Below are 8,149 nucleotides of genomic sequence, written 5' to 3'. Positions count from 1 at the left end.
TCTCTTTTCCTATTGACAGGTGGTGATTTATTAGGTTTTGATGTTTTCCCCACTACAGGTGCACCTGATAACTCTGTTTCATGTGGAACCTCCATCAAATCAGGCAAAGATATAGCCTGAGAGAGGTTACTATTATCCTTTGTAGTGGGGTACAAAGGTTTACTAGAGGTGAGCAAAGTCTTACGTGATATTCTTGCTTTATCCTCTAGAATTCTATCAGAAGATGGCAAATTTCTTTTCTGAGGAATAGAGGCAGTATTAGGTGGGTTGGATGTCTCCTGCCTCATTTTTTCTCCTGTTCAATACTTTTGCATAATTTGCTGATTTACTCAATAGTCTCTTGGCATGCCCCACACTTATGTGTTCGATACTGGATTTATTGAGAGCAGCCTCTTCCAATTTATATTACTGGCAGTTCCTATCCGTAGATTTGTGATTCAAATTGCAGTTTATACAATTGGCCTTTGGTGTACAGTCTCCATGGTAAACATTGGAGCAAGTACTACACATTTTATCATTCTTGCATACTTTAGATGGATGCCCATATCTAAAACAATTAAAACATTGCAGCGGCTTCTGCTTAAAAGTTCGAACTTTAATTCGTTCATTCTCTATGTAAATGTGGAAAGGCACATCAGCATCCTGAAAAGTCAGGATAATCATTGACGTTCCAGGGATTTTATGCATTTTCCACACAGTTAAAGGACACATGGCCAATATCTCCTCTTCTGTGAAATCATATAAGTCTCTATTAAAAACTACTCCCCTTCCATAACCGAAGTTTAGATGGGGTTTTACATCCAGCTTTATGTCATCGTTCTCTGTATTTAAATTGGAAAGTATAACAGATTGAGTTTCTGATTTGGCACTTATTAGGAAACTGTTCTTTCCAAACCGAGATATATATCCTGGTGCGATGGTACCTACTTTCTTTTGAAGAAATTTACATATCTTGAAATAATTTCCAGTACTCCCTTTTGATTGAGCAACAAGCCACTTTGGTGGTTTTGGCTTTCTCTGGGAGGGGACAACTACCTCTATACCTTTATCAATCCAATCTGCAGGTTTATATACATCTAGATTCTTAGGTACCCAATCGCAAAGAGCACCCTTTAAATTCAAATTACTGATTTTAACATTTATGATATCATTGATTGCGTTGAATGCTTCACCATGGTTATCAAATGATATCCATGAATCTCATTTGTCACCTTCAAGCCTCATTCTAATTTCCCTGATGTGACCATAACATTGAAATAATTTATACAGCACATCATAATTGGTTTCAATGGGAATCTGAGTGACATGAAGGATTCACAAATTCTCCATGTCACCCAAATTACTTTGTTTTTTAACATTAGCAGAATGGTCCTTTAGAGTTTCCAGGTCGTCAACAGAGGGGTTAGATTTTGAAGTAGTAGCAAGCCGGCTTATCCACCTCTTATCGGAGGATGTCAGTCCTCCTATCCTATGTGGCCCAACACGAGAAGAGGCTTCAGCGGGGACCAGTCCTCTATTAGAGAGGGGCTGCCTCTCTTAAGGTGGGCGTACACTGGTCAGTGGGGGTAGTTAGCCCCTCCCACCGACGACTCCAATGCCTGGCGTCACCCATTACCCGCAAATATGGCCGACTTAAAACCGGATCATTGGAGCCCGACTTTTAACAGACTTAGTCTGCACTCAATGGGGTCTGCCAGAGGGTGATGGCGTCTAAATTTGTACAGGTTGAGATGGTATGACATCCATCCTACCCTGCACCAAATCCAAAGAAGCAGTCAAAACCTAAGTCATACAAGCCAAAGTCGTCAACAGGTTCATGCCCAAGAGGAAGAGATGGGAGAAAAAAAGAAGTAATCAAAAGAACGGAGAGAAAGTGCTGACTAATTTAGTTGGATCAACAGTTGGGCACCAAGGTCCAGTGGGGAAGTAGTTCCCACTCTTCATTAGAGCCCAACTGCTAATCCCTAAGCCCCCCATCCTCATCAAGGCTTCAACATCAGGGGGTCCTGGTCTTTGAAATCATCCCTTTGATCATCCATATCAACTGCTGGTAAGCAAAATAGAATTGCTGATAAACTGGGCTCTTTCTGAAGAGAATTCCCATCGTCATCTTTGTTTGTCAGCGATGTGGAAAACTGAGCCGGATGTTATATTTCACGGTTGTAGTTTTCAACGTGCTCTTTGACCCTATAAGTGTAGTTTAGTTTAATGAAACAAGGGCTCCGAGACGATGTTTAAATTCTCATGGTGATATCACACTCCCATTTGCCTTATGTAACAAAAAAAAGTGTTCTCCTCCGTCTTGATTTGATATGTTAATTAGAATAAGTTAAACTTGGCCTTTACCATTTCTAGAAAGTTTGTCAAAGAAGAGCAGGATCTCCGAGTAACGAGACTTTTTGAAAAGGATAGAGAATTCTTTTCAGATCTTTCATTTCTCTATTGGTTTTACTCATTTCTTGCAAGATTTTCTCTTCGTGCCCAGACTTGCTCCGTAAATATGTCCAGGCGATTTTCTGTCTATTGTCAATAAAAGAAATTAATCATATCAAACCATCTATCAAGAAGTCGAATAAATTGTCATTTACTTTTCCAAAAGTTTACTTTGATTAACGAAGTGATATATAAATTCTATAGGTAGTTTCAGAGGGACTATATCCTATGCGTTGCATAACTTTAACATTCATATGCTTATCGTAAAGTTTGTATGCCGTCCAAAAATCACTTTAGCCCCTCTTTATTACCTCCGCCAATGAAGTTGGAATGATGTTATGTTTTTGCCCCTGTCTGTGTGTTTGTAATTTATGTTTACCTTCGCCAGCGAAGTGGGAAAGGGGTTATGCATTTACCCCTGTTTGAGTGTTTGTAATTTGTGTGTGTTTGCTTATGAACAGCTTCCTGGGTACAATGTTGATCGTAGAGTTAATTATGAAACTTACAGGGATTATCTGTTATGTAGATATCTGGAAATGATTAAATTTTGGTAGGTCAAGGTGAAAGGTTAAGGTTACGATCAAGCAAAATGTCTAATTCACATCATCAACCATAAGTTTAGAGATTGTTGTCACAGAGCCTTAAAACTTGGTTCATATTTGAGGGTATGAAAATCCATGCCAAGAAATACATGTTAAGGTCAAAGGTCAAGGTGAAGGTTGAGCAAAAAGGCGAGAAATAAGCTTCCGCGGCGGATGTCTGTGCTCTACTGAGTGCCCCTCTAATCATCTCCCTAACTGGACCATCAAAAGCACTAATAATTTCCGGTGATATTGAATCCATGGTCAAGACACTTATTTCTGAAAAAAAAAAAAAAAAAAAGCGTCTGCATACGTACTTTTTTGCTGCTATCCATGGATTAATGAACGATAAGGTATCCATATAAATACCTAATGAATTCCATTATTTGCCATTTGTTGGCACAAGTCATTAACCTACACGAGATATACATATTCGTCCTTAATAATTAACTCAAACAGTAGATTCTTAGATAATTCAGTAACAAACTTATATATCATTTGTTTCCTTGATTTAATGAAACATTTTAGCATCACACATTGCACTTTAGATGTAGGGGCATGCAAAGTATAGGTTCCTTTATCATAACTCCCAATTTTTCAATACTCCTTCACATGTTAAATTAAACTATACATATCCGCTAATTTTGGGTCATTGTCCAAAATACCAGGTTCAACCCAAGCTTTTCATGTCCAGCGATATAAAATTATTAAAGAATGAAAAGGATATTTTATCTGCTCCCTCAAAAACGTCTTAGCTTTAAGGATTAAGATTTCTAAAGTTGGTGTTTTACTGACCACTTCGTCTTTCCAGAGATGAAAGCTAATTCCAGATATTATAAACGCAAAACTTGATTAGTAGGAATAAATTAAATGGATGGCTATTCTAGTAGCAATAGTTGAAGATTTATGTCATGAAACTTTAGTTACACTGGTGTCTTTTCTTTTGCCCAATTCGTCTTTTCTTATACCCAATTGACTTTATCAACCAGTCAATTATTCGCCACCTTGTAAAATGTAGAGACAACATTATAACAAATGTAATCTTTAACAAAGAAAAGTAAAGTTGAACTAAACGTTTTAATTTTGTTTGTAAACGACTACCTGGTCCCTGGTCAAGGTGCGTCCATAAACAGAAATACAAGGGACTGTTAAAATATCGGGTTTTGGAGAGAGAGAGAGAGAGAGAGAGAGAGAGAGAGAGAGAGAGAGAGAGAGAGAGAGATGTGATTCGTGTTTATCATCAAACGTTACCTTATATAAAGCCTATGTTTTATATTGGCATGAGTGTTACTGTTTATGGAGAGAGAGAGAGAGAGAGAGAGAGAGAGAGAGAGAGAGAGAGAGAGAGAGAGAGAGAGAGAGAGAGATGTGATTCGCGTTTATCATCAAACGTTACCTTATATAAAGCCTATGTTTTATAGTGGCATGAGTGTTACTGTTTATGACATAGATCTTGTGTCAAAGGATGCACCAAACTAAAAATAGATGGATTACGTTTTTTCCCGTCCCAATGTCTTTCAAAGATCTTCTAATGGAAGGTGCTCTCCCTCTCCACTCCCCCTCCCGAAAGGAAGAGGAAAACAGAAAGATTTAGAAAGTCATAAATTTAAAATGAGATGGGAAAAACGAAGATAAAAACTTCGAGCTGACAGCGAAAAGTAGATGACAGGAAGCAGAAAGTGAGATTTAACGTTCCAACGAACGATGGGAAAACCTAATAACCCAGGATGTACAAAAAATATAACATCATAAATGAAAGAATTTAGAGGGAAAGAATTCAGTCAAAAATAAGAGGGGATACACCACACACACACACACACACAGAAAAATCAATGTGATGTTTATCATTTAAAACATGACGATAAAAGAGATGGTGAATTGCGGATACTTTGAATTCTGTCATTCCTTTATAGTCAGGTCGATACATGGAAAATATCCCCTCAACCCAGCAAAAATTGTTACAAAATATTTCTCAACTGATTTTTCTAAGGTTTAGTATACTTTATAACATACAAAAGGTTTACCAAAGTTGCACTACCGATTTTTTTTTTTCATATGGCGTCCAAGATGACAGCCGAAACCTGGTAATAATCATAGCTATACAACTACTACTTCAAATTTGATTATCTAGGTACTTATTCATAAGTTTTAATGGGCAAACAACAGATTGAGATCATAAAAAAAAAAAAAATACTATGTTACAAAAACATCCAATATGGCGTCAAAAATTTACATTCTAACTTTATTTTATTTTATAGCATACGTTAAGATTTTTGCTGCGCAGCTATCCATCTTTTTAGCTACCTTATTGTCATCATATTTTGTCATCACATCCCCAAATTCTCAATGAATTTTTTTTCGTCTCTTCCCCCTTCTTAGTTCCTTCTTATCGGTCTCGAAAATTTTAACCACTGGCTCTTTGTAGCAGATTGGAGTGCTAAATACCTTCGTTTGACTAATGAAAGTCCCGGAAGCTTTGCAAGATTGATTGATTGATTGATTTGAGGTTTTCTGGCATCCTGACATCTAAGGTCATTGACGCCGATATTGTTTATTGTAAAAAAATATATTTATATATTCAATTAAAATCACAGAAGTAATGATGTAATTTTAAAAGTTAATTATCTTTCAGAAGACCTGCTTCTGAAATAAAACTAAAAATACCACTTGCATGGTAGGACACATCATATCCAAGAATCTAGGCAAGGATGAACCTGCCATCCTAACCTCAAACCTCAAACAGATATCTATTTCTTTCACTACTGTATGCGGGGCATTCGGTCAATAGATGCCTCACTTTCAATAGTACCAAAAAGTCATCACAACATGGTGGAGGTTTTCCAGCCAGTAAAAACTCATGAGTCATCCGAGTGTGACCAATGCAGAGACGACAAAGAGTAACCTCCCACTTTCGGGGCATCCCGTTATACCTCCAAGGGGATATGACATTACTAACCTTTCTCATCTTATTTCATGTAAACTATCCAAATGCTGTTGCCAATTATTATAAATAAAATTCTTAATTGTAGGTAAAAAAACATTACTGGGAATGGGATACCTTCTTTGTAGCAACTAGGCTGCAGCAATCTTTGCCAGTTAATCTGCCTTCTCATTTCCAGACATACCTACGTGTCCCGTAACCAAGCAAAATCGAACTGTTATACCTTTCATACCAATAGATAAAAGCCACTCTAAAATCTTCAAAACTAAAGCATTATTGGTATTAATATATTCAAATGCTTGTATGGCACTACTTGCATCACTAAAAATGGTTAAATTACCGGCGCCTTATAACGACATTTTCTCAATAGCAGTTAGTATGCCATATAGTTCGGCAGTGAACATAGAAGATGCAAGAGGAAGTGCACCTCTAAAATTATAAGCACTACTATATATTCCAAATCCAACGCCAGCATCAGATTTGGAGCCCTCAGTATATACAAAAGTTGATTCCCTGTGTTCAACATGTTCCATAAAGAGCAGCCTGGCTTCGTAATCAGTAATGTTCTTTTTTTATACCAATAAAATATTTACAAAAATATATATTCGGTAATTTCCACGGAGGGGTAGATGATATCCTAGATGGGAGCACTTCATTTCAATCTATATCTAAACTGTCCCCAAATGATTTTACCCGGACACCATAAGGTTGAGGATATTCTAAGTACAACTCAAAATATCTAAATGCCTTACAAGGTTTGCAGTCTAACAGGCTAAAGAACTTGGAAGTCTTTACAGTGCAAACCAATACCAAACAATAGAAGACTTCCGGAAAAGGTCTAAAGGTAATCCTCCAGTGCCCACTAGGAACTTGGGATAGGTGAAGTTCTAAAGGCTCCTATGGACAATCTGATACCCGCATGGTGTATAGAATCTAAAATTTTGAATTAGCTGGGGTGGCTGAGTAGTATATTTCACACCCATAACTAATTTTGGAAAAAATTGAAGCCTTGTATAATTTTAAAATTTTACGGTCTGCCCCCATGATTTATGGGATAATTAAAACTTTTAAAAGATTCAGAGCCTCAAGATATTTTACATGAGATCAACCCAAGAAATCTAGCTTCACTTACCCTTGCGATACGTTGACCTTTGATGTACATATCCGGGTCTGGATGTACTTCCCGAATACGACAGAAATGGACAACAGTTTTACTTGTTGAAAACTTAAATCCATTCATATCAGTCCATTGAATTATTTTGTCGATTGATAGCTGTAATTTTCTCTCAAATATTGCTATTTTAGCTCCTGCAAATAATATAGAGAGATCATCTACAAATAGTGTTGAGAGAGTATCTTTAGGAATGACTATGGATATCCCGTTTATGGCAAGTGCAACTAGGGTTACACTCAGCACATTACCCCGAGGCATTCCCTTTTCCTGACTCTTCCTCTCTGACCAAGTTTCACCTACGCTAACTTGAAAAAATCAATGTGAAACAAATGCTTTAATGAACAATGGTAGCTCTCCTCTTAGTCCTAGATTATGAATGGTTTTAAGTATACCATATCTTCATGTAGTATCATATGGCTTTTTGAGGTAGAAATACTGTTATATGGTGCTGTTTTGAATGCATTTTTCTAAATCTACACTGGATAGGGAATAAAATACATTTCTTCTCCACGTACCACACCACTCTTGCATTGAACATCTTCTACATGATCTTACATAAACAACTCGTCAATGCAAACGGTCGGTAGTTTGCTGCTAAGAACTTATCCTTACCGGGTTTTGAAAATGGTAAAATAATGGCTAGTTCCCAAACACTTGGATAACTATGATCATGCCATATTCTGTTAATAATGCTTAAAATAAATAACTTTGTATGAACAGGTACATGTTTAATAATTGCATATGGAACTCAATCGGGTCCAGTGGCTATATCATTACAAGTAGCATGTGCAGAATCAAATTCTCTTTTAGTAAAATGAGAATTGTATGACTCTTCCCTTCCTACTGCAAACTAAAAATTTTCTTTTCTTCAAAGCTCTTATACTGATGACCAGGAGTCGCTTCCCATAACACATTTCAGAAATCATCAGCCAGGGCAATGCTAACATCATTTGCTTCAGTCACATACTGACCATTTACCGACAACACTGGTGGTGGTTTGGAGGTTAATTTGCCTGCTAA

This window comes from Palaemon carinicauda, chromosome 26, assembly GCF_036898095.1.
Source record: "Palaemon carinicauda isolate YSFRI2023 chromosome 26, ASM3689809v2, whole genome shotgun sequence".
Taxonomy (NCBI): Eukaryota; Metazoa; Arthropoda; class Malacostraca; order Decapoda; family Palaemonidae; genus Palaemon; species Palaemon carinicauda.
The sequence above is the reverse complement of the archived record's forward strand: the minus strand, read 5'-3'. Positions refer to the sequence as shown.